This window comes from Dermochelys coriacea, chromosome 1 (assembly GCF_009764565.3).
Source record: "Dermochelys coriacea isolate rDerCor1 chromosome 1, rDerCor1.pri.v4, whole genome shotgun sequence".
In the NCBI taxonomy this organism is placed as follows: Eukaryota; Metazoa; Chordata; order Testudines; family Dermochelyidae; genus Dermochelys; species Dermochelys coriacea.
Genome location: NC_050068.2, coordinates 15,530,447 through 15,558,110, shown reverse-complemented (window position 1 = coordinate 15,558,110; position 27,664 = coordinate 15,530,447). Strand labels below are relative to the sequence as shown.

The window sequence follows — 27,664 nt, the reverse complement described above, 5'->3', positions numbered from 1 at the left end:
CCTTGGCACAAAAAGTGGGAGTGTGCTAATAAAGTTTGCAGATGATACAAAGCTGGGAGGTATTGCCAATTCAGAGAAGGATCGGGATATTATACAGGAGGATCTGGATGACCTTGTAAACTGCAGTAATAGTAATAGGATGAAATTTAATAGTGAGAAGTGTAAGGTTATGCATTTAGGGATTAATAACAAGAATTTTAGTTATAAGTTGGGGACGCATCAATTAGAAGTAACGGAAGGAGAAGGACCTTGGAGTATTGGTTGATCATAGGATGACTATGAGCTGCCAATGTGATATGGCTGTGAAAAAAGCTAATGCGGTTTTGGGATGCATCAGGAGAGGCATTTCCAGTAGGGATAAGGAGGTTTTAGTACCATTATACAAGGCACTGGTGAGACCTCACCTAGAATACTGTGTGCAGTTCTGGTCTCCCATGTTTAAAAAGGATGAATTCAAACTGGAGCAGGTACAGAGAAGGGCTACTAGGATGATCCGAGGAATGGAAAACTTGTCTTATGAAAGGAGACTTAAGGAGCTTGGCTTGTTTAGCCTAACTAAAAGAAGGTTGAGGGGAGATATGATTGCTCTCTATAAATATATCAGAGGGATAAATATAGGAGAGGGAGAGGAATTATTTAAGCTCAGCACCAATGTGGACACAAGAACAAATGGGTATAAACTGGCCACCAGGAAGTTTAGACTTGAAATCAGACGAAGGTTTTTAACCATCAGAGGAGTGAAGTTTTGGAATAACCTTCCAAGGGAAGCAGTGGGGGCAAAAGATCTATCTGGTTTTAAGATTCTACTCGATAAGTTTATGGAGGAGATGGTATGATGGGATAATGGGATTTTGGTAAGTAATTGATCTTTAAATATTCAGGGTAAATAGGCCAAATCCCCTGAGATGGGATATTAGATGGATGGGATCTGATTTACTATAGAAAATTCTTTCCTGGGTATCTGGCTGGTGAATCTTGCCCATGTGCTCAGGGTTTGGCTGATTGCCATGTTTGGGGTCGGGAGGGAGTTTTCCTCCAGGGCAGATTGGAGAGGCCCTGGAGGTTTTTTGCCTTCCTCTGTAGCATGGGGCATGGTTGACTTGAGGGAGGCTTCTCTGCTCCTTGAAGTCTTTGAACCATGATTTAAGGACTTCAATAGCTCAGACATGGGTGAGGTTTTTCATAGGAGTGGGTGGGTAAGATTCTGTGGCCTGCGCTGTGCAGGAGGTCGGACTAGATGATCAGAATGGTCCCTTCTGACCTTAGTATCTATGAATCTATGAATCTATAAAAGCATTTGGATAAACCGTGTCTGGCTATACTAGAGCAATACGCTAAAGCCAGAGTGATTCAAAAACAAACTCCAATGAGAAACTGCTGAGCTTGAATTAATATGCAAACTAGGTACCATTAACTTGGGTGTGAACAGAGACTGGGAGTGGCTGGGTCATTACACATGTTGAATCTATTTCCCTATGTTAAGTATCCTCACACCTTCTTGTCAACTGTCTAAATGGGCCATCTTGATTATCACTACAAAAGTTTTTTTCTCCTGCTGATAATAGCTCATCTTAACTAATTAGCCTCTCACAGCTTGTATGGCAACTTCCACCTTCTCTGTATGTATATATATATGTATATATATATTCTTACTATATATTCCATTCTAGGCATCCAATGAAGTGGGCTGTAGCCCATGAAAGCTTACGCTCTAATAAATGTGTTAGTCTCTAAGGTGCCACAAGGACTCGTGTTCTTGTTTCAGATCGTACCTGGACTCTCAGAACAGACGTGCCTAGAGATGTTAGGTTGCCCTCTCTGTGATTTGTGCTCTCTCTCTCTCTTTTCCCTCCCTTGTGCCCTACGCTCACCACGATCCTTCAGGCAAAACCCGACAGCCCGGTCTCAGCCACTTGCTGTTGCTGAGTGGCCCCAGCATATCCAATCAAGGACACAAGGGGCAAGGTGGAGTCAGCACATCAATGCAAGAGCTGCTGAGTCAGGAGGAGAGTGAGCCATGCGCAGGCTGAGAAATCCTGTCTCTCAGCTGACTTCAACACATGCCAGACATTGGCCAAAGAGCACACAGTGCTGCTGCGGGTGGAACGGCATATGATACAGTTACTGCATACAACGGAGGCTGTATTTTCCACCGAATGCATCCGATGAAGTGAGCTGTAGCTCACGAAAGCCTATGCTCAAATAAATTTGTTAGCCTCTAAGGTGCCACAAGTTCTCCTTTTCTTTTTGCAGTTACAGACTAACACGGCTGCTACTCTGAAACCTGCATAAAACATGACTCACCCAAAAAAGGGCAGATCGTCTCCATTCACTGACAGTGACAATGAGCCAAAGAATCTGCAGCTAGGATAGCCTCACTGACTTCCACTCAGCCACATACCTGCCACATACTTCTTTGTGGCCACAAAGCTCCCTGTGTGATTAATACTTAGCACGTACATATAATCGTGCCTGTCATATGAGGACTTTGAAAACACTAATTAACCCCCGAGAACGCAGTGAGGAAATGTACTGGATTGTGGCTGCATAAAGGCTGTTAGCTATTCTGCACCTGGACCGTGCTTCTCGTCTCACTTATGCTGATGTCAGCCAGGAATAATTGCACTGAAGACAATGGCGTTATGCTGCTGTAAAACACGTATCAGTAAGTTCAGAGTCAGCTGAACAGGGAATGTCATAAATGGGGGAATGCTGGGAATGGGGCAACTCTTCCTCAATTGGCTAGAGAGCACAAGCTCTTCTCTCCCTTCTGGTTCAGCCCCTAGCCCTTTTTACCATTGAGTCACCTCACTGTCCATCTCATACCTGCAAATGGCAATTTACTCCACCTCTCCTGCATGGCAGGGCAGATCACCTGCCTCTCCTGGGTAGGAACCCATTCTAGCCTGCTGCAAGGCAAGGTCCATCTGCCACGCTGAATTCTCTTAGGTGAGAGAACAGGGCTAGGGCTCCTTCAGAAGTCTTCAATGCCCCTCCACAGAGAGTTCATGCTAACCCACAAAATAGCTGTCTGCAACAGCTGTGACCTGACCACCCAGACTGGGAACAGAAAGAAGAAGGGAAGCTCTTGACTTCAGCTCCCTTGTCCCTTTCTTGCTATACAAATCCAGGTCTCCTGCTGGATACCTCAGAGTGCTACCCCTGGCTCACCTGGTCAGACCCTTCAGAACATTATTCCCAAAGAATGCTTTCATCTGGCCTTACTAACATAGACGCTGCACCCCAACCCTGATATCAGTCCCCGACATGATTTAATACTGTAAATATATCTCAAAAGCATCTTTTCCACCGGTCCTCCAACCAGCTGCTGATTCCCCCATCCCATTTCTATTTTGGAGGAATGATTAACACATGCTGCAATAAAACTCCTCCTTCCATTCCTCTCAGCTGCAGGTTCAGATTCCCACAGCCCTTTGCTACCTCCCAGATCAGAGAAATGTTTCAAGCAGAGAAGTACTTCTCAACCCATCACGTTGCAATGCAAAGCACTTTTCTGTGCTCAGAGTGTTTTGCAAACATCAGCAAAATCATCTTTGCAACATCCTCTGAGGTAGAAAGAAAAGGAGTACTTGCGACACCTTAGAGACTAACAAATTTTTTTCTTTTGAAGAGAAGCAAAGTATGTGTTGTAAATGGCTTGTCTAGTTTTTGTAAAGTCCAGCCATGAGGAAGTTTGTGTGGAAGGTTGGTTCTTTATGAGAGTATCCAGTTTTGAGAGCTCATTCTTAATCTTTCCCTGTTTGCTGTAGAGGATGTTGATCAGGTGGTTCCGCAGTTTCTTTGAGAGTGTGTGGCACAAGCTGTCAGCATAGTCTGTGTGGTATGTAGATTGTAATGGATTTTTGGCCTTCAGTCCTTTCGGTATGATGTCCATCTGTTTGCATTTGGAGAGGAAGATGATGTCTGTCTGTATCTGTACGAGTTTTTTCATGAAGTTGACAGAAAACTAAACTAAACTAGCCGTTTAGAGTGGAAATCTGGGATGATTTAGTTGGGGTTGGTCCTGCTTTGAGCAGGAGGTTGGACTAGATAACCTCCTGAGGTCTCTTCCATGATTCTATGGTAGGGAAGGCAGAGAGGAAACTGAGGACAAGAGAGGTTAAGAGACCTGCCCAAGCTCAAGAATTCCCGGCTCCTTGTTCTGTGTTCAGGCCAGTATTCTATTCTGGTTGTTGTACCATGCACACCACTTGATTATGTGAGAGTCTTGCAGGTTTAAGAATAAACAGAAGTAGTAGCCTCTGTCATGTAAAGGTTTCCCCTCCATTCTTCTCCCTCTAGGAGGGCGGGAAGTTATGTGTTTGAAGTTTTTAAAGCCGGTCCTCCGGAACCTTCACAAACCCATTAAGTTCCTGGAGTTAATAGCAATTGACTAAAAAGTCTAGTGAAGACCAGTCCTAAGCAACACAAAGCATATTGGCTTTGAAAAACTCATACACATAAACCTGATGCCATGTCCCATAGGAAGCCAGAGGACTGAGTGCTGGGCTGATGTGCTCTCAACAGCCTGGCTTGCTGAGAAGTCTTGCTGCTGCTTTTTGTACTGGGATACCTTTATGTCTTATTTAAGGTACTTATATGGCCCCCATTCCTACAGAATCTGGGCACTTCCCAATACCCCGGCATGGTAGAAAAAGTGCTGTTATCCCCATATTACAGATGGGGAAATGAACCACAGAGAGTCTAAGGGCCAGATTTTTAAAGGTATTTTGGTACCTAATGATGTACATAGGTGCCCAGTGGGGTTTTCAAGAGCGCCTAGTTTCTAACTCCTATTGGTGCCTAACTACCTTTAAAAATCTAGCCCTAAGTATTTTGCCCAAAGCCACCCAGGAAGTGAAGCAGGAACGTGCATGCAGGTCTCCCAAGGATCGCTACCAGGCCATCCTTCATCTCTGCATTAGCTTCCCAATCATTTAGGTAGCATCTGTCATCCACTCATGCCAATGAATCTTGACACCTCCATCCTTGAGCTGTCTGGCTAGAACACTTGCCTCTTTCTTGCTTCAGTGCTTCTGACGTGTTTACGTTTGAGTGGAAGATGTTGAAGTGGGTCAGCAAAGAGGTCATTTTCTAATGCAAAGTGCTTCATGTCCTTAATACATTGAACAACAGGGATTTTAATAATACATGAAGGGGGAAGAGGTCCACTGCCTTCTTAAATACTTTTCAAATATTGATCGTGTCGGCAGATAGATCCATGGCCAGTCAGGATTCCTGTGGAAATATGCGCAGCGGAGCCAATGGAGTTTTTCCCATTTAGACCAGCTGAGGATCTGGCCAAAGACTGTTAAAGGCTTTTTCAGTGCATATGAGCAGTGAGATATTATGCGCTAGATCCCCAGCTGGGTATAAATCAGCTTTGAAGTCAGTGGAATTACTTTGATTCACACCAACTATCTGACCTGCCATTGTGCGGGTGGTATTGAAAGCGCACCAGAGGTATACACGGCACTTTAGAGAGGCCCGCCAAAGCCAGATTCCAAGGGCACATGCTTCACGCTGTGGTGTGTGTCTGTTTTTCAATTAGTGGGGGATGAACTGAAGGGTTGGACTTTGGTTCTAGCCCGATAAGAATTCCAAAGTGCTTCGAATCTCACTCACTCCCTTGGCTCTCACCATGAGCCCTAAGCCTCCATGTTTGGATTGCAGCATCTCAGAAAAAGTGTTTGAAATCTAACGGGGAAACATCACTCCAGAGAAATTTCACTGACACAGCTCTGTTGATCTAGGGTTTTGTAAAACCTGGGCCGGTTCCTCAGCTGATGCAAATCATTACCGGCGTCAATTGAGCTATGCTGATTTACACCAGCTGGGGATCTGGCCCCTTGTTTATACAGAAGATACCCCTGGATATAAGTCAACCTGACGATGTCTCTCAAACACTTTTTCCTTTGCAATGTATGCAGTTTCTGGGGATCTTTCAATATCATAGAATCATAGAATCATAGAATATCAGGGTTGGAAGGGACCCCAGAAGGTCATCTAGTCCAACCCCCTGCTCAAAGCAGGACCAAGTCCCAGTTAAATCATCCCAGCCAGGGCTTTGTCAAGCCTGACCTTAAAAACCTCTAAGGAAGGAGATTCTACCACCTCCCTAGGTAACGCATTCCAGTGTTTCACCACCCTCTTAGTGAAAAAGTTTTTCCTAATATCCAATCTAAACCTCCCCCATTGCAACTTGAGACCATTACTCCTCGTTCTGTCATCTGCTACCATTGAGAACAGTCTAGAGCCATCCTCTTTGAAACCCCCTTTCAGGTAGTTGAAAGCAGCTATCAAATCCCCCCTCATTCTTCTCTTCTGCAGACTAAACAATCCCAGCTCCCTCAGCCTCTCCTCATAAGTCATGTGCTCTAGACCCCTAATCATTTTTGTTGCCCTTCGTTGTACTCTTTCCAATTTATCCACATCCTTCCTGTAGTGTGGGGCCCAAAACTGGACACAGTACTCCAGATGAGGCCTCACCAGTGTCGAATAGAGGGGAACGATCACGTCCCTCGATCTGCTCGCTATGCCCCTACTTATACAACCCAAAATGCCATTGGCCTTCTTGGCAACAAGGGCACACTGCTGACTCATATCCAGCTTCTCGTCCACTGTCACCCCTAGGTCCTTTTCCGCAGAACTGCTGCCGAGCCATTCGGTCCCTAGTCTGTAGCGGTGCATTGGATTCTTCCATCCTAAGTGCAGGACCCTGCATTTATCCTTATTGAACCTCATTAGATTTCTTTTGGTCCAATCCTCCAATTTGTCTAGGTCCTTCTGTATCCTATCCCTCCCCTCCAGCGTATCTACCACTCCTCCCAGTTTAGTATCATCCGCAAATTTGCTGAGAGTGCAATCCACACCATCCTCCAGATCATTTATGAAGATATTGAACAAAACGGGCCCCAGGACCGACCCCTGGGGCACTCCACTTGACACCAGCTGCCAACTAGACATGGAGCCATTGATCACTACCCGTTGAGCCCGACAATCTAGCCAGCTTTCTACCCACCTTATAGTGCATTCATCCAGCCCATACTTCCTTAACTTGCTGACAAGAATGCTGTGGGAGACCGTGTCAAAAGCTTTGCTAAAGTCAAGAAACAATACATCCACTGCTTTCCCTTCATCCACAGAACCAGTAATCTCATCATAAAAGGCGATTAGATTAGTCAGGCATGACCTTCCCTTGGTGAATCCATGCTGACTGTTCCTGATCACTTTCCTCTCCTCTAAGTGCTTCAGGATTGATTCTTTGAGGACCTGCTCCATGATTTTTCCAGGGACTGAGGTGAGGCTGACCGGCCTGTAGTTCCCAGGATCCTCCTTCTTCCCTTTTTTAAAGATGGGCACTACATCAGCTTCAGGCCAGGGTTAGAAGCATTTTCAGAGAACCCATTCTCACTTCCTAGAAACAGGAAGGAACAGAATCCTTGTGAAGTTTCCCGCCCAGTTTTGCCATCTTCAAAGCCTCCAAATCTCAATGAACTCCAAAGCCTATCAAAATGGAGCACCTCATTCTGTGGGTGACATGGGTGTTGCCACTGACTTCAGTGGAGCAGGATTCATGAGCTCAGATCTTTAGCCCTTTGAGGATTGCCCATCACTAACTTGTACCCCCGGAGGGGTTGGCTATACCTTATTCCCGTTTACCAAGCTACTTCTCGTGCACATGGAAATTCTGAAGCAAAGCAGGATGCTCTGCATGCCAAGAGCCTCTTAACTGGAGAGGAAAGCAAGGGCCAATGGTAGGCAGTTTAAAACAAACTAAAGGAAATATTTCTTCACACTATGCACAATCAACCTGTGGAACTCTTTGCCAAAGGATGTTGTGAAGGCCAAGACTATAAAAGGGTACAAAAAAGAACTAGATAAGTTAATGGAGGACAGGTCCATCAATGGCTATTAGCCAGGATGGGCAGGGATGCAAAACCAGGCTCTGAAGTGTCCCTAGCCTCTGTTTGCCAGAAGCTGGGAATGGGCAACAGGGGATGGATCACTTGATGTTCTGTTCACTCCCTCTGAAGCATCTGGCATTGGCCACTGTCGGAAGATAGGATACTGGGCTAGATGGACCATTGGTCTGACCCAGTATGACCGTTCTTACATTCTTATGCGATTGGTTAGCAAAGCATTTCATCTTTGTGTTTATTTACTGCCCCGAGCAGCAGCCCTGCAGTGTGCAGATGTGTATTTTCCCCATTGCTCCAATGGCTCAGGCAGACAACTCCACTTCCTGCTGAAGAGAAGAGCCTGAGCCTCCCACAAGAAAATCCAGTGTGTGCCTTCAAATGCTTTGTTCCTTCTCTGAAGATCTCTGGTGACTCCCCCTGCTTTGGCCTTCATTAATGAGTTAAAAAACCTCTACTGGCTGCTTCCTCTGGCTCTTAGGGAGGGGAGCTGAGATCCTATCATTGATTCCCCCTGCAGGCTGGGAGAGGAGAGAAGAGAGACTAGACAATGATAATCCAAAGATCTCAAAGGGAATCATAGAATCATAAAAATGTAGGACTGGAGGGGACCTCGATAGATCCTCTAGTTCAGTCCCCTGCTCTGAGGCAGGACTAGATATTATCTAGAAGTTAATGAAGATCCTGATGGCAGCATTCCATCCCTTGTGCCCAAGAAGTGGGAGAAAAAAGAGATCATAGATCTGAAAAGTCAGGGAAAGAGAAGTTTGGGGTGATTCACATAAGGGCTGGGATTCATAATCAGGCATCCAAGTACTTCCTGAATCACAGGTTCCTGAGATCAGAACATCAGCCTCTGTGTACAGCTGTTCCGTTACGAGGTATCAGAATAGCATCTCATAGTTTGGGGCATAAATGCTGATGTCCTTTCTTTGCAATGAGGAAAGTTGGTTGTAATCCTGCAACCTGCAAGCCCCAGAGAAGAAGGTGGAAAGGACTCTGGGAGGCATTGCTGCTCTTGAGAGCTATTGTGTTCATCCTCTGTAGAGTCCCCAGAGAAGAGACTTCTTTCCACAGGACTCAAAGCACATCCCAACGAAATGCTGCCTTCTGGCTAGAGGGGAAATCTCTTGCTTCAAGGCACACTGATCATGCCTCAGAATTGAAAGAAGATGCTCACCTATTTTAGCTGGCTGTCATATGCATGAGTCTATAGCAGCAAGCTGGCAAGGTGTGGGTCTTTATTTAGGTTAACTTGGGATGGCAGAGGTATGTCCGGCGTCACTCTCACTGGCATTCGCTATTTATATTCCCTGCCTCATTTACCATGGAAATTGAATGAATGAATTGGGCCCTTCGTTCACTTTATTGCTGTGCTATAGCCCCTTTCGGGGGAGGCTGGTGAATTTCCCCCAGGAAAGGGGCATTTTCCAGGAGGCATAGAGCCAGTCTAATCAGCTGTATCAGCATGTATGTTGGAGGCATTCGTGGGGAAGCAGGAGTGGACTTGTCCCTGAGCTCCAGCTGTTTCCCGCTGCTACCCCAGCTTTTTTGGGCCTTAGGCAGCTGGGCACCAGTAAGGGTAGCCCCTGAGACTGCTCTGACTTGTGCTGGAGTTTGAGAGTAAACCCCCACAACAGCCTCTGGCTCCCAAGCTTGAAATCCAAACTCAGGAGGGAGTGTTGTGTAGTATTTAAACCAGGGGTCTGGGGGCCAAGACTCCTGGATGATATTTCTTGCTTTGCTTTCGTGCTCTTGAGAAAGTCACTTAACTGCTCTGTGCCTCAGTTTCCCTGGGAGTAAATGCTGATTATAGGCCCCACCGGGGTACTGGGAAGCTCAGCTAATTGCTGTCTATACAGTGCTCTGACACGCAGAAGGAGTGCTATAATGCAAAGCATTATTATTGATTAGACATCACTATCCCCTGCGTGGCTCCATGCAGGGCTCTCCAAGGCTGTTTGAAATGGCTGCTTGCAGTGTAACCCACAACATAACGATTAGCTCATTCCATCAGCAAGTGCATCCTGGCTGTTGCAGTCTCATAGCAAAGATTCATGCTTTGGAAATGTGCCCGCGAGAAGCAGCCTGGCTGTGAAGTCCCTGTCGTCTCCCGGTGTCCAGCCAATTGTTTACTACATAAGGTCACCCATGCCTTGCAGGCTGCTAGAGTTAACCAGAGTTCATCATTTAACCTTTGCTCCCAAAAAACTTCCCAGACAGTCACAACACTGATTGTGCCGACAGAACGTCTTCTTGGCACCAGGGAAGAAACAGGAGTGCTGGCGGAGGCTGGAGAGAAGTGGCCATTGCTTTATGTTTTATTCCAACAAGGCCAAAGCCTCCGTGTTACAGTCACCAGGCTTCCAACCAGCCCCTTCAGTGGAGCGTCTTACTCAGTGGAAGGTGTTGCAACTGAGCGATAGCCTTGTGTGAACCCCTCTATCCATTCATCCATCCATCTACCCTCCCATCTCTATATCCTCAGATCCTTATGCGGTGCCCATCGATGTAATAGCTGATTGCCTGTCTCTGTGGCACTCCCTCCTGCTGTCAGTCCAGGAGAGCTTGGAATAGGGTTATCACCTCTCCTGGCCATGCCATTCCCTTCAAGCTAAGCATACAGGATATCAGGGTCCCAAAACCTGGGAATGGTGCAACTTCCTGCTGGGAGGCTGTGTCGTGCAAAACGTTGAGACTTCACAGTGCAAAGTCCACACCATCCTGATGCAGGCAGAGCTATAGCAAATGGCCTTTGCTTATGGGGAGTCTTAGATTACGGCTAGTTCAGACAATGCTGTAGTAAGAGGAGGCCCTGAAACATAAACTCTTGAATCAGAGGCCCAGTCTGAGGCCTGAAGCCTGAACCGAAGTACTTCCAGGCAGTGATAAGCAAAGCTGGGCTGTGAGCCAGAGGCAGGTCCCATTCACAGAATTTGGCAAGAATAGATTGTTAGAGGCACATGCACACACACACATAAATGCTAATGAGAGGAACTTGTGCCAAGATAGTGGCAAGACAATCCATAGACATAACAAGGAACAGGCAGATGCATCTTAAAGACAGGATCAAAAGGAGAACATGATGGACAGATTCGTTTGAACTATGATGAGTAATCTGTCCTGCAATGGTATAAAAGTAGGTCCCGGAGCGCACATCTTTGTCCAGCCTAGGGGCAGTGGAGTGTCCCGCCACTGACTGAGCTGTATCCATTGCCAGGGAGCACAAATTCGTATAATGTCCGGTAGAGTCCATAGGGAACTGTTACTGTGCTTCGTTTGACAATAAACCTGGCTCGGGTTCCTTCGTACCTTACTAGAGTCTGTGGGTTTTGGGGGTTCTCTCGGGGTCTGCTGTGTTAGCTACCTGCGCAGAGCTGGGGCAGCACACAGAGGGAACATGCACGCAGCCAACTGTTATCATCATCGAACAAGAGCGGAGCACCACACCGGTAGCTATCGACAACAAATGCTGCCAAACCTGCAACTGCAGGGAATGCGTGGTGGGGCAGCAGCTCACCAGAGACAGGCTGCAATTCCAGTGGGATGCTGTTTACAGCTAAGGCTCCTGTGACACATGCTGTGGAGTGTAAGCAGCTGAAGGAGAGCTATCTGATGGTGGTAACTTAAGAGTCTGGAGCATTAGGCCAGTCCCCCTTTATCATGACCCTGAGACACTACCAGAATAGCTTCTCCTCCCATTTCATATGAAACCTCAGCTAACTCCCTGCACCCAAATGCCCTGCTCCCCGTCTGTCCAGTCTCACCCCCAGTTCTGGGAAGATTTGCTGGCATGGGATAGGAACTTTCCAGGAAACGGCACACTGAAATTCGGGCCTTAACATAACAACTTACAGGGTGCTTTGTGTTTATTGATCTCGCAGCACTCTGCAAGGGTAAGGAAGCATCTTTCTGCCTGTTTTACAGACAGGAGTGGGAGGCTCACTGAGTCACACAGAGTTGGAAAGAGACTAATCCTCCCCGCCGAAATCACAGAAACAAGTCAAGGGCAGAACCAACAGGATAAAGCCCACTTCTCCACTCACAATCCTGAGTTCATCATAGTTGCTGCTAGATGGGTGGCTCTGCTAGGATCATAGATTTTTCTGAACCAGCCCTGTCTGGTTCTCCCATGTGAGCTTAAGAGTTTTATTTGTGGTGGTTAATTAGTTTCTGATTTATCAGCCTCTGTTCACATATAACAAGTATTATGGTTTGGGTTGTTCATACAGCCAGCGTGGCAATGTATCTTCCACCAATACCTATTTCCTAGGTGCGGTACCTATATTTAGGGCTGGTACCAGGTGTATTGGTGAAGGTATCAGATTTCCTATCACTGGTTTTTGGTATCTACGTTTTAAAAGGTGCTTTCTACGGTGCAGGGAATTTCCTGGCCACGTTCCCTGCTCTCACTGAAGCCACGGGAAGTGTTGCCATTGCAGTGTGTTCGGGAGCTGGCTGTAACAGACAAACGTTTCATGGAGGAGGAATTGCCTCTGACCCACTCATGAGCTGTTTGCTCACTTTTCCGGCTGGAAGCGTACCCGTTTCTTTCTCTGAAATGTTGCAGAAAAATGATACATCCCATACCCAGTGTAAGTAACCAGAACTTTGCTGAGCCAATGAAGAAATTCATCCTGTGCAGACAGCCTGCACAGACCTGAAGATGTTAGTGGTGCAGAGCCTTTTGGAAAACCCTTTGCACAGGGGTGAATTGCAGCTGAAGTGAATAGGCTGGGCCAATCTCAGGCCATTTAAGGAGGACTTCGTTTTAACTAAAGGTGATCTGCAAAGGGGAAAAAGAAACAGTTCAGCCCAGATTTCTGTGCTAGATGATCCAACTAACCAGGCTATGGAGGGCATAGAAATACATCGTACTTAACATTTTCAGAATCCTTCCTCCCCTTCCCCCGCCCCCCCTTTTGTGAAACTTTTTGGTAACTGCAGGTTCGCTGAAGAGATCCCAGAATACGACGACACAAACACCAAACAATCCATTTAAACAATGGCATTTGTGATGTCACGGAGTGGCCCATCCTGGGATACCTTTGGCAAACGAGAGAGCACCAGGACAATCTCATAGAAGGAGCAGACAGATTTTTAAATGTGCCATGCCATACGCTCTCTGCGGCCAGGCTAGTGCAGTTACTGGGCACCTAGATCTGATCCCAATTCGCTGGCCATTTTTGCCCTGCAGTTTACCTTGAAAATACCTAGTGTCAATTCTTACCCCCAGATCCAGGGTGCTGTCATGACTGCACTGCTGTCATGGCCCTGCCTTGTTCCTCTTAGAGAACCTCTATCCCAGAACAGCAAGAGGGTGTAGCGTATTGACCCAAATGTGACATGGCTCCCTGGACGTTCAGGCTCTAACCCCAGCAGGGCTGAGTCAGGCCTTCACCCTCCCCAGGGAGATTAACCGAGTTCCATGAAGATACTCTGTGGGCGTCTTTCAGATCAGAAACCGTGCTGTGCCTTTCACTGAAGTCAGGTGGGGCAGCAGGTGTCCAGTCCCACTGAAAATCAGGCCACAAGATCCTGCCTGCTGCATGTGCATGTGAAACATCCGCTGGCACTTTTCATACTGGAAGGGTTGCCACTCTTGTCCTCTCTTCTGTGCAGAGTGGCTGCATCCTCTTTGTACTATATATGGCTATATTTTGTACAGTCCTTTGAGCTCAAAGTTCCTCCACCGTCTCCTTTTTCCAGTCCCTCTGACAGGCTCCCTTCTCCCTGGCAGGCCCACGTGAAATGAGTCAGCAATAATATTAATAACCCTCAAAACAAATCCTAGCCAGTCCCTCCTCTGGGCTCCCCCTGGGCTCTGCGTCTGTCTTGTTTACGCCGCAAGTTCCTCAGGGCAGGGCTGTCTTGTGTAGGCATCAAGCTATTGCCCACCCTCAGCAAATGACAATCACCCCAACTGCAAATGAGTGTAATTAGACTGTTTCTGACATCTGAGCCACACCAGCCCTGCCCAGGAGTACAGTCCTGTAACATGCTCCTCCACTCTAGTTTTGCTGTTACCAAGCTCATTTTTGGTTTGTGGAGGCTGCCTCCCAATTGGAACATCCTGTCCTTAATCACAGCACAGTTCTGGGTCTGAGTGACATGTTTACGCGCATGTTCTGCTCTGCTGCACTGACCCATCAGCTGTCAGCACGCTCACAGAGCCACGATAAGTGCTACATGCTAAAGCAGATAGAGCTGATGCAGGCAGAGGCAGTGAAATACAAACTGGTGGATGTCAACAGTGTTTTTCTTTATTTATTATCCCTATTATGGTAGCACCTTGATGCCCCAACTGTGATCGGACTCCATTGGTACAAGGGGTAAGAGTGAGTCTCTGTCGCGAAGAGCTGGCCGGCAGGGTGATCTAGTGGCTAGTGCATTGAAGTGGGAGTCAAGAGACCCCAGGTTCCGTTCCCACCACTGACCTGTTGTGTGACCTTGAGCAGATCACTTTGGGCTTGTCTACACTACAGATACCTATGCCAGCAGAGCTCCCTAGTGGAGATGTGGTGTATGCTGGCACAAGGAGTTCTTCTGTCAGTATAGGTACCCCGCCACCCCGAAGGACATTCGCTATCCCAACAAAGCACTCTTCTGTGGGTAGAATTGCATCTATGCTGGGTGTTATGTTGGCTTGGAGGTGTGGTTTTTGTCATTCTCCGAGCTGACATAGCTATGCCAGCAAACCTTTGTTTTGTACAATAAGCCTTCACTCCTCTTTCCCCTCCCATTCTTTGCCTGTCTTGTTTATTTAGATTTTAAGTCTTTTCAAACAGGGACAGTCTCCTACTATGTACAACGCCCAGCTCAATGGGACCCTGTTCTTAGCTGGGTGTTACCATAAACAGAAATAATAATTTAAATAGACAAAGGAAGGGAACTGAGACAGAGAGAGGTTAAGTGACTTGTTTAAGGTCACACAGGAAGTCTGTAGCAGAGTCAGGGATTTAGTACAGATCTTCCAAGTCCTCACACAATGTCTCAACCTGAAGATCCCCCTTCCTCTCTAAGGATGACTGTGCAGAGAAAACAGTGCCATCCTCTTAATTTATTAACAGTGCTATCTTGGTAGGATTTAATGCCTCACTTCTAGGGCAAGAGGCAAATCAGTATTTCATCCAAGGCATGTGCTATGACAACAAAACAGCACACGAGCCTTTTGCTGAATATTAACGAGCCTTGGGATTTTTTCCAAGACTAAAATTTCTTCCCATGGAGCACGAACCAGTCCCCCAGGAAAATAACCCAGGATCCCAGTCCATTATATAACAGTGATGCTGTGAGAAACTTCCCATGGCTGAAAGCCTGATGGGTGGATCGTTCCTCATGATAACTTCCCTCTTTTTATTCCTTATTTCAAATTAATCCACGGACACTGAGCTGCATGAATGTTTGCTTTTGATGGGGCCCTTTAACTGCATCAACTCCGCTTACAAGGATTAAACATCACTTAGCAGGAACAATGCCTTTATCTGGGTTACTTTAAAGAAGGAAGGATCATGGAGGCTGGGGGTAGTGTGCGTTCGCTCTCTCGTTGTCTCTCAATCCTCTGTTCCAACTCTGTTTCTATGAAGTGAGCTGTAGCTCACGAAAGCTTATGCTCAAATAAATTTGTTAGTCTCTAAGGTGCCACAAGTACTCCTTTTCTTTTTGCGAATACAGACTAACACGGCTGCTACTCTGAAACCTATCCATGTTTGTTTTCCTTTAACCTTTTGTGGTTCCCTTAGCTCCTGAGAACCCCCTGAGAAGTGCTGAGTGGAAAATGGTTTTCCTGTCCCATGAGCATTTTCAAGGTTTTGATCTTTTTCCTCTGTCACAAATCAGGACGAAAAGTCAAAATCTCAAAAAATGTTTGTGAACCAATAATCTGGGGGAAAAAATCAGTTTGGATCAATTGAAACTTTTCAATCATTTCAATTTTTTTTCCATTTTGGCCTTTTTAAAAAGACAACAACTTTTTAGTAGTATAAATTAATCTTTCAAAATGAAAAACTGTTTTGAAGCAAATGCCCAAATGTTTCACTTTAAAACCATCATTTCAACAACTTCAGAACTTTTCCCCCCCCCAAACCATGTTTGAATTGGGAGAGTTGTCAAAACTGACACCTCCCCGTGGACAGTTTTAGTCTCAACTGTACTTGCTGTAGCACTGCAGATGCCCAAGTTGTGAGTTGAGAACTAGAGGCACCCCACGGCTTGCAGAACTAGGCCTGATCTGTGGAATGAAGTCCCACTATAATTCCCCACTTAGCTTGCCACTCGTCCCTCCAACCCCATTACATGCCCGCAAATGCTAAGGAAGAAAAGTAAAACCTGGATGCACTTTGGACTGATGATAAGCTGCACTTCAGAGCCCAGAAAAATCAAACCTTATCCTCTCCCAAAACATCCATTTGGATATCACGCAGGGGCAGAAAGAAGTGCATCCAGGAAAGAGGGACTCAAGCAGAGGAAGAGGGGATGGAGAGCAATGCAACCTCATTTCTGAACCCCCTGCCCTTTGTGGCTTTAAATCTCAAGCGTCACATGGCATTGGCAGGAAATATGTAGGCAAGGAGGCTTTGGCCTTTCTGAAAATCCCACAGTAGACTCAGATAGCCGCTGTAGGGCCAAACCATCTTTGCCTTACTCACGTACCTATTTCCACTAACGCTAATGGGTCTGATTCCACTGAAGCCAATGGAGTTAAACTCAGAAATGAATTTGGCCAAATGGGACTAAAACTCACGTGAGTAAAGCAAGCAAGATTCAGCTTGTGATCATCCAGTGGCCTGATTTCAAGACTAGGAGCCAGGAATTCTGTCTGTGTGTTTCTATTGCCCATCCCCATGGTAGCTAAGTGCCTCCCAATGATTAATGGATTTTACCCTCACAAATGCTCCTGTGCAGCAGGACAGTATTATCCCCATTTTATAGATGGGGAACTGAGGCACACAGAAACTAAGTGACTTCCCCCCATGTCACATCCAAAGTCTGTATCGAAGCTGTGAATTGAACCCAGACCTACTGCCCTTTCTAATAGAGCCACCTTCCTACTGAGAAAGCCTGAGTTTTAATCTCACCTGAGACATGGCTTCCTCTGAGGCCCTGAGCAACCCTCATAGGCCAATATCTTCAAAAGTAGCCACTGATTCCTGAGGGCCCAACTTGCGACTCTTATGGTTTGATTTTCAGAGATGCTGGGCACCTGCAGCACCCGTTAACTTCAATGGGGTTCTTCCTGGTCGCAAAACTTGCATGGGCAGCCTTACCTGGACAAAACCTTAATTCCAGCACTTCCTGATATCTGCATGCTCAGTTGTACAAACATGTGCCCTGACCCTGCCAGGAGCTCTGCGCAGCTGGATCCAGCACCAATGCAGGGCCCCAGTGAAGTGAACAGGACAGTGCACAGGCACAGAGACCCATCTGCCAAGAGCCCATTGCAGGACCAGGGCCATAACGTTCTATCAGTTCATGGGGTTGGCACTGATAGAACACGATGGCAATTGGCTACAGCATGGATTGACAGGTCAGGGGAATTCCTTGAAGGTGCTTCCATTACTGTTTTTAGGGATGTTTGCTTTACCATTTCATAGGACCACTGCTCTCTCCTGCAGCCGCTTATTGCTGAATTTGAGAGATCAAGAACACCCAAACAGCTGCAAAACTCAACCACAATTATCCAAGCATCATGGTCAAAAATCGTTTAATGATTAATCAAATGACTAAAGAACTGATCCAAAGCTCATTGAGGTCAGTGGAAAAAACCTTATTGATTTCAGTGAGCTTTGGATCAGGCACAAACTAAGCAGTTTGATAAAGTGCTTTTTAGGGTACATAGTCTTTCAAATTAACTACTGACTGACGGGGGATGGGAGAGAAGTTTCCCTGAAGACAGATTGCTTCATAACTGCCTGCTGCAGGGTTTCTTGTACTTTCCTTTGAAACATCTGTTCTGTCCATTGTCAAAGGCTACACGGACCACCAGTTCAATCCAGTAGGTAATTCCTATATGCATAGCACCTATATCACACTAACGTACCACAGTGCTGGGTATGGGATAAGAAGCTAAATGGATAGATAGAGTCATGACTAGGAGTAATAGGATTAAATTAAAAACAGGCTGAATACCAGGAAATACTTCCCAATAGTGAAGGGGAAGTGGTGGAAGCCCTAGAATGAGTCATTTAAATCCAGCCGGGACAAATCAGTGGAGCAAACAGTGCCAATAGGCAATCCTGCACAGGTAGGGGAAGCTGGACTATCATAAGTGTAGTAGGGTTTTTTTCATCTCTACACTAGATAGGAAGTTTTAATTAATCCAGGGCCACTTTTCTTAGTTCTCTATTCTGAATTACCAGGAAGGGAACCCGAAGGAGAATAAAACACTCAGCGACTGTACCTTTGTATTTACAGCAGTGATGCCACAGCAGTGGCCATGAGCATGAATGGCCTTGAGAAGTGCCGTCGCTCATCACAGATTTCCACAGTGCGGGGTCCCTAGGTCACGTTATACAGCTGAGTCCACATGGCTGGCCCCATCATAAAGAACATGACTGATTAACTCAGACGTTGCCTATGGCACATACTGAGTGGGATGCATTTCAGTGGGCCGATTCTGAAGTGAGCGTCAGTCAATATTTGTGTAGTGTTTTCACTGAAAGGCCAGAAGAAGGGGTAAATTATTCCAGCTTAGACTTCTCTGGAGCTCACTCCAAATTTGGCAGAAACTTAGTTGTCCAAATTCAGAGGTGATGTGCGAAGGGCTGTGTGTATTGTGCACATTGATAAGTGGGGATGAGTCTAAGCTGGTGTTCTACACACCTTGCGGGAAGAGGCAGTAGTTGTGCATTACGCCACCTTAGTTGCCTTCCAGGCTTACCAGTGAATTTAGTCCTCTATGTCTATGGGGAATCAATGGAACCTGTGGGCATTCACTGAAAGTCAGACCGATGGCGCACTCACATTGCATCCTTCTACCCTAGCTGGATTTCTCTGTGATGTTTCAGTTTAACCTATGTACGTCTCTATATACAAGTACGGCAGACTCTCACTAATAGAGCTGGGTGAAAGATGGACTTCAGTTTGATGCCAATTCCAAAAAGTTAGAAAAAAATAGTTTCAAGTTGAACCAAAAATGAAATTTTTCAAAATGTTTGGCCAACCACAAAGTTGGAAAACAAATTCTTTCTGGTCAAAAAAATGTTTTGTTTCAATTTCAAGTATTTTCAAACATTTAAAAAAAATTATATCAAATTAAAGAAACTTCTGAAGTAAAAAGTCATTTTGAATAAAAAAACAAACATTTTGTTTTGAAAGTGTCAAAATGAAACATTTTGGTTTGGGAAAATTTTGGGTTTTAGTTTTTTATTGAAATGAAGAACTTGGCAAAATCGACACAAATCTGCAAAATGTTTCAGTGTCACCATCTCTGTATGTTTGGTTAAAAACAGTTTCAGGCACAAAATTGCATCATCTCTACTCACTAATTCTGACTTTTCTAATCTACACATCCCATTGTTTGTACCGTCAGTTACTCCCCACTTCTCAGCAAAGATCTTATTACTTTTACAAGATCCACTGAGCTGCATGATTTGAAACTGTTACAAATGAGTGACACTTGGAAAATGCATCGCAAAAATGTTATTTTGCCAGGCATATTCCATGTTCTTTTATTGGTTTGTTTTCCTTCTAATTTGCAGCAGGTCTCCCAGACTGTGCGAGCTAGCGAGGTTCCATAGCATTTTGCCTTCCTTTTGCTTTGTGACTACTTGTAAAAGGCCATGTGCTGCCCTCACGCAGGCCTTGCAAGCCTGGTGGGGCACTGCAGATGTGCAGCGCCTTAATGTCCTAAAACTGGGGCATCAGTGCATTCACAATAAAGGTCTGAGTGAGGGGAAGCCAAAACCAACTAACAAAACAGCATGTCCACTTTATTAAGGTCTTAGGGAAGGAGCAATTGCTACAACAGTACATAAAGCCCTCACCTCTGGACTCTAGGTCAGAGCTCCCAAACTTAAACGTAACAAAATAAAGTCTCTAAATCTTGTCAGGCTGTTCCTCTGGAGTCTGAGAGACAGCCCACCATCTGCTGCAGCCTACATGGCTCCTAATCCTCTCTCCTTTGCTTAGCTTCCTGTTCCTGTTTAAATAGCCCAGCCCTAGGGTTAGGCAGGGCCCTGTTGGTTATACCCAGGCTGTCTTGGTTGTAGACTCCACCCTGCCCCTTAAAGAGGCAGCACACTCCTTCACACTACTCTTTAATTACCTCTCATCTGGCACCCTTAGTTCCTTATTAGTAAAATCTATAATGGCAGGCACTGATTTTTGTACAGCTTCTTTCTGAGGCATACAACTTTAATGGCAGAATTCTCTCCTGTTCCGAGAGCTATACATAGTCATCTCCTCAAAATAAGACTTAAGCAGGACATGTGTGATGCATAGGTCCTGTGGCTGGCCCCACTGCATGGGGGGTGAATTTCCCCTATGGGAATTAAACTTATGCCATGATTGTTCCTTACCCAGCAGAAAAAAACACAGAAGAGGGAACATTGATTTGATGGTACCGAGTGATGTACAAGCTTTTCTCCAGCAAGATTACTCCCACTGCTACCCCCACGATTCAGGCAGGGGCAATGGGGTATCTGCACATTGGTTGCACCACAGGAAGATTTCCCAATGCTTGTTGCCAAGGGACACTGTTGTTTTCAGCTGGCTGCTGCTGACAACACAGTCACTCAAACCTATTGAATGCTAGGGTCACTAGTGAAATAGGAACAAATTGTGTGAGCCACAATGCCCCTATTGGGCACCCATAAAGGAAGACTTTCCAGCTGCAGCCACAACATTCACGCAGGAGGAATGGAAAAGGAAAACTGCAACGAACCAGAAAAGAGACTCTAATTAGGCAGAAGAGCAACTCACCGAAGGTCATTAAACATCTCTCAAATACAGCACGTAGCTTTGCTGTCTGCCATGGCTCTGTGCCCACTCACACCAGCTGAGGATCTGGCTGTGTGCCTTTTGAAAAGGCTAATCACATAGAAAGCTGCCACATGAACTGTCTGATGGTGCATTCACCTGGAATGCTGAAAGCAGCTGTCTGTCCCAAGGGTGAAGCTTGAGGGGGCATGAGCAGGATGCTGTCAGCGGTGGCCGCTGGTCTCTGAAATCTATTCCTCCTGGAAACACATCTAGAAAGTATTGTCCAGTTTTACCTATTTCTGCAGGCCTTTGGCTAACTGGAGGCTCTGCAACACACTGGCATTCCACCTGCAGTCTGGGTTTTCTCTGTCCTCTTCTTTTAATGCACGGGGTGGGAGGAAGTCATGATCCACTTGTTCTCTGTGCTTGAACTAAGGCATGGACGATGCACCCTTCTTGAGGGTGCCAGTTCCATTGTTTCAGCAGGCTGCCATGGCTGCACAGTGGGATGCTGTTCCTTAGGTAACTGGAGTCAGTCCTGTGGAGGAAGGATACAGATGAGACCAAAACTTTGATTTGATTCTCTATTTCATTGGGATCCTGAGCAGAGTGCCAGGGTGATTGGCTTTTCAGTAGGTGATATGCATTATTCTGTTGCAATGGAAGCTTCATCATGGTCATCAGTTTAATTCCTAGATAAAATGAATTGCAATAATCCAGTCTACAGGATCCATGGATTGCCATGGACAAATCAGAGTCTGATATGGTAGAGTGCAGTCTTCTGTCCAGCCATAGCTGGAAGGAATTTTTTTTTTTTTGCAACCATAGCTATTTGGATACTTAAGGGAAATTGGGAAGTCCAGAAAGACCCCAAGACTGTGAACCATCTTGATAAAATTTGTATCCATATCCAATCTGCAAACATGCTCTGCAGATATCTGCAGATTTCCAGGGAAGTGTAGGACTGGAAGGGACCTCGAGAGGTCATCTAGGCCAGTCCCCTGTGCTCAAGGCAGGACTATGTAATAACTAGTCCTTTCTTGATAGGTGTTTGTCTAATTAACCTGTTTTAAAAAACCTCCAGTGACAGAGATTCCACAACCTCCCTAGGCAATTTGTTCCGGTGCTTAACTACCCTGATGGTTAGGAATTTTTTCCTAATGTCCAACCTAAACCTGCCTTGCTGCAATTTAAGCCCATTGCTTCCTGTCCTACAATTTTTCACTCTCTTCCCTGTAACAACATTTTATATACTTGAAAACTGTTATCATGTCCCCTCTCAGTCTTCTCCAGACTAAACAAACCCAATTTTTTCAGTCTTCCCTCATAGGTCATATTTTTTAGACCTTTAATCCTTTTTGTTGCTCTCCTCTGTCATAATGTTTCTCTCTCCCAATAGTAGTATAACTTACATCTTCTCTGAGGCCAGTTTCAGACAACTTCTCTTCACCCAGATGCTGATGGCTCCCAGACACTGGGATAGATGGGACACTGGGCTGTTAAGGTCTGATCATAAAGAAATGCGGAGCTGGGTGTTGCCTACGTTTTCCTGGCAGGGGGGTCCACAGGGTCTCCTAAGGTCCCCCAACGGCTTCATATAGACATTGACTATGCTTGAGAGAAGGTTTGGGGCTGGTGGGATTCCAGAGGTGAGGGCTGTGGAACCAGAATAGGGAAGTTGCCCATCATGACCCTCCAGATTCATTCCAAGAGTAAAGATCGGCACATCTCAGCGCTTTCCTCCTATTCACCCATCTCTGAGATACGACAGCAGTAATTGGTGGTTGACTGTGTCAAATGCCGCAGGAGGGATTCAGCAGTGTGATTATGGATGGATGTCCCTTGTCTGTGGATAAGAGGAGGGCATCTATCATCAATGCAATCAGTAATGTCTCTCTCCCATGACGTAGCCTGAAACCTGACTGGGGCTGGGGAATCTAGGACATGGACAATGTATAGGCGGAGTTGGGCGACAGCTCTTCACTAGTTTTGAGCAGTAGCTAGAGAGATTGGTAGCACAAAGTGATGATTTTTTATATATTAGCCAGACTGTTGATGATTTGGGGCGGGGGGAAGGCGGCGGGATTTGCTTTCCAGGGATGTATGAAGGATACTGTACCTGTATAGGATATATTAATGGAGGGTCTGCTTAAGTCATTAGGCATAATTATAGCACCTCTAACTGAACAATGGAATGACATGCTTTTGAATCACTTGTCTCTCTTGCTCTCTGCACATTGATGATGAGCTGTTACAACTAAACAGACCGAAAGCAAACAAACACCACGTGCTCCTAGCCAAAGACGTGTTGGATTAAAAGGTACTCTAGCTGTGTAAACAGGAGTCAACTGAGGATAAATTGTTTGCATGTAGTTTGGAGAACTGCCTTTTAGATTATGGGGGGCAGGGATTGATGGCTCAGGTAACTAGCAATTATCCTTTCAGCTCTGGGATAACAGCTGGAACCCAGACGATGCTGGAAGTGACTGAGAATCGCCATGATCTATTCTATTGTAAAAGGAGTTGGTGGCCATTGTGAGTTTATGTCCACATGGTAGTAGGATGCTGCACTCTCATTCACCTAACTCCACTGGTCCATCAGAAAGCCTAAGACCTAACTGGCATTACATTGACATTAACATCTGCATGGATTTTCCATACTCACTGCTAGCCCCTCCCTTACCCGTCTCTGTCTCTGCTCAGATGTGGTTCCTCTGAGTCAGAGTTAAGGCAAATTAGTGGGAATGGAGCGATTCAGTGGGAAGCATGGGCACTGCCACTGCCTCCGTAAGTCGAGAACTTTTTTCTCCAGAGATGTCAGTGCCGCATCATCGATGATCATCAGAAATGTTGTGAACCCACAGGGTAAAAAGTATCCATATGCAATGAGCAGGCTCAAGATCTATGCCTCATTTAAGCCTTAAAGATATGGGACTTAATTGATGCCTAGACCCTCTGATGCTCTTCTGCACGGGGGTAAATTTCACCTAGTGTGAGCTATCGAAAGAAAGGTTTTATTTTGTTAGGAGTTCAGTGGTAGCTCAGCCACAGTTAGGTCAATATCCCTCTTAATGCAGGAAGCCTGGCTATAATCAACACTGTTGTTGTGGATGAAAGAACAATAATAGCACTTGATAAAAGCTTCGCTTTGATTGTCTAGAGTAGGCCAAGTCACCAAGGCTGGCATGAAAAACATAAAAGAAACAAAAGCTGGCTGATAATGTAACAGAGCATTCGCTTATTACAAAGTATTCTGTACAAAGCCAGATGAGCTCTGGACTGAGCCAAAGAATCAATCTCAGATTCCTCTGTGTGAGTCTTGGGGAAATCTTTTCACACACAGAGGCATGGCTTATACAGCTTGAAGAACAGTTCAATAATAATTCTGCTCACTTCTACACTTCTATGGGACCTGGTGTGACAATGCAACATCATGACTCAGCCTCATGTCATCGGAATTCAAGACATCTGAAAGGGCCCTGCTGACCTGATCTGATCTTCCCAGCTGGATCAGCGTGAGCTTGGCTTTCCAGTAAAACCATCCAACTGGCTTGAAGAAACTCACACTCAAATGTCTGTGGCCTTGATACACACACACACATACATACATCTTGTGCCATACAGTCTTTATCTCTCCTTGCCTAAGCTAGGCCATAGGTCTATCGTGTAATGGCCACCCTGTGTGTTAATTGAAATAAGAGGAAGGATGGTCCAGTGGTTAAGTCATTAGCCTGAGGTTTGGGGAACACAGGTTACATTCTGTGCTCTGCCATGAACTGCTTGGGTGAGTCTCTGTGCCTTCATTCCCTGTCTGTAAAATGGGATAACATACTTCCCTCCCCCAGTAGGAGTAGTGAGGAAAAAGACATGAAAGATTGTGAGGTACTTAGAGGCTATGGTGATCATACCTATGTAAGTAATTTACAAGTCCTGTAGAATGCCCTAGAGGGAGCAAGCTAGTAGAAGCACTGGATGATCTAATAGGTCTTTTCCTGCCCTACCACCTATGATTCTGTGCAGAAGTCAAACCTGTGTGCCTGATTCTGTGAGCCCTCTGTCTGGATGTTTTCCCCAGAATCATGACATGTTAATGGGTACTTAGGCCAGTTCCATCCCTGGTTTAACCAAGGATTGATTCAGCCCAAGCAGCCTTCCGGAGGAGTCGCTTCCAGATTAATGCCAGAGTTCATGTTGGAACCTGGAAGAAAACATAAAACCATCACTGATATAGTGTGCAGATGATACAAAAATTGGGGGGGTGGTAAGTAATGTAGAGGACAGATCAGCGATGCAGAGTAGTCTTGACAGCTCAGTAAGCTGGGCTCAAGCAAAGAATATACATTTAAATACGGCTACATGTAAAATCATATGTCTAGGAACAAAGAATGTAGGCCATATTTACCAGAAAGGGAACTGTATCCTGAGAAGAAGTGATTCGGAAAAAGATTTCGGGGTAGTGGTGGATAATCAGCTGAACATGAGCTCACCGTGCGACAGTGTGGCCAAAAGGGCTAATGCGATCCAGGGATGCAGACAAGTCCTCCTTTTCTTTTTGCGGATACAGACTAACATGGTTGCTACTCTGAAACCTGTCAAAAGATTCAAGAAGCTCAATCTCTTTAGCTTATATAAGAACGGCCATAATGGGTCAGACCAATGGTCCATATAGCCCAGTATCCTTCCAACAGAGGCCAATGCCAGGTGCTTCAGAGGGAATGAACAGAACAGGGCAATTATCGAGTGATCCACCCCTTGTTGTCCAGTCCCAGCATCTGGCAGTCATAGGCTTAGGGACATCCAGAGCTCGGGGTTGCATCCCTGACCATGTTGGCCAATAGCTACTGATGGACCTGTCCTCCATTAACTTATCTAGTTCTTTTTTTAACCCAATTATACTTTTGGCCTTCGCAACATCCCCAGGCAACAAGTTCCACAGGTTGACTGTGCATTGTATGAAGAAATACTTCCTTTTGTTTTTTTAAACTTGCTGCCTATTAATTTCATTGGGTGACACCTAATTCTTGTGTTATGTGAAGGGGTAAATAACACATCCCTATTCACTTTCTCCACACCTGTCATGATTTTATAGACCTCTAGCATATCCCCCCTCAGTCAGCTCTTGTCTAAGATGAACTATCCCAGTCTTTTTAATCTCTCCTCATACAGATGCAGTTCCATACCCCTCATCATTCTTGTTGCCCTTCTTTGTACTTTTTCTAATTCTAATGTATCTTTTTGGAGATGGGGCAACCAGAACTGCACACAGTATTCAAGGTGTGGACGTATCATGGATTTATATAGTGGCATTATAATATTTTCTGTCTTCTCTATCCCTTTCCAAATGGTTCTTAACATTATCTTAGCTTTTTTGACTGCTGCTGCACACTGAGTGGATGTTTTCAGAGAACTGTCCACGATGACTCCAAGATCTCTTTCCTGAGTGGTAGCAGCTAATTTAGACCCCATGATTTATATGTATAGTTGGGATTATGTTTTCCCATGTGCATTACTTTGCATTTAACAAAATTGAATTTTATCTGCCATTTTGTTGCCGAGTCACCCAGTTTTGACAGATCCCTTTGTAAATCTTGGCAGTCAGCTTTGAACTGAGCTATCTTAAGTAATTTTGTATCATCTGCAAACTTCACCACCTCAGTGTTTATCCCTTTTTCCAGATCATTTATGAATATGTTGAACAGCAATGGACCCAGCACAGATCCTTGGAGGACCCTGCTATTTATCTCTCTCCATTGTGAAAACTGACCATTTATTCCCACCCTTTGTTTCCTGTCTTCTAACCAGACACTGATCCATAAGAGAACCTTCTCTCTTATCCCATGATTACTTACTTCGCTTAACAGACTTTGGTGAGGGAACTTGTCAAAGGCTTTCTGGAAGTCTAAGTACGCTATATCCATTGGATCCCCCTTGTCCACATGTTTGTCGACACCCTCAAAGAATTCTCATAGATTGGTGAGGCATGATTTCCCTTTACAAAAGCTTAACAAAGAGAAGGTTAAGGGGTGACCTGATTATAGTCTACAAATATCTCCATGGGGAACAACTATTTAATAATGGGCTCTTCAAGGTTATAACACAATCCAATGGCCGGAAGTTGAAGCTACACAAATTCACTGGAAATAAGGCATATATGTATAACAGTGAGAGTAACTAATCATTGGAGCAACTTGCCAAGGGCCATGGTGGATTCTCCATCACAGATTATTTTTAAATCAATATTGGATGTTCTTCTAAAAGATCTGCTCTAGGAATTGTTTTCGGGAAGTTCCATGGTTTGTGTTATACAAGAGGTCAGACTAGATGATCACAATGGTCCCTTCTGGCCATGGAATCTATAATTATTATTTGTATTATGCAGAGTCCCAAACTGAGATCAGGGCTCCATTGTGCTAGGTTCTGTACACAGTGAGAGGCAGTTTCTGCCTCACAATGCTTAAACTCTAAACGGCTACGACAGACAAAAGATGGGAAGGGAACCAGAGAAGCAAAGTAACATGACCAAGGTCACACAGCAGATCAGTGGTAGAGTCGGGATAGAATTCAGGTTTTCCTATTCCCATTCTAGTATCCTATCTACTAGACCACACTTACTCTATCACTCAGACTGAGCTGCTGTCTTCCTTGTGCTGTGTCTGGCTGAGTTTATGAGGCAGGCATTACATATCCCCACCCCTCACAAGGGCCACAAGATGATACCCCAATTCACTCAGCACTTTGCTGTGTTCTTATACAGCTCCCTAAGGCCAGAGAACTCAGAGACCTAGAGGCTTGCCTCAAATTACTAATGGCCCCATCATCAGCTA

The 27,664-nt window shown here is 45.4% G+C and overlaps 1 protein-coding gene across 2 annotated transcripts in view; it reads left to right on the top strand.

The window, feature by feature from the left end:
• Positions 1–27,664, top strand: part of GAB2 (GRB2 associated binding protein 2) — a 195,815-nt gene that overhangs the window by 78,196 nt on the left and 89,955 nt on the right. Inside the window, exon 1 of one of the 2 annotated variants that reach the window (XM_043504087.1) lies at positions 26,591–26,707. The exons of the other annotated variant lie outside the window; for it this stretch is intronic. The gene's annotated coding sequence lies outside the window, so the exon portion shown is untranslated. Of the gene's footprint in view, positions 1–26,590; positions 26,708–27,664 lie in introns of those variants that run through there. 2 annotated transcript variants of the gene reach the window in all.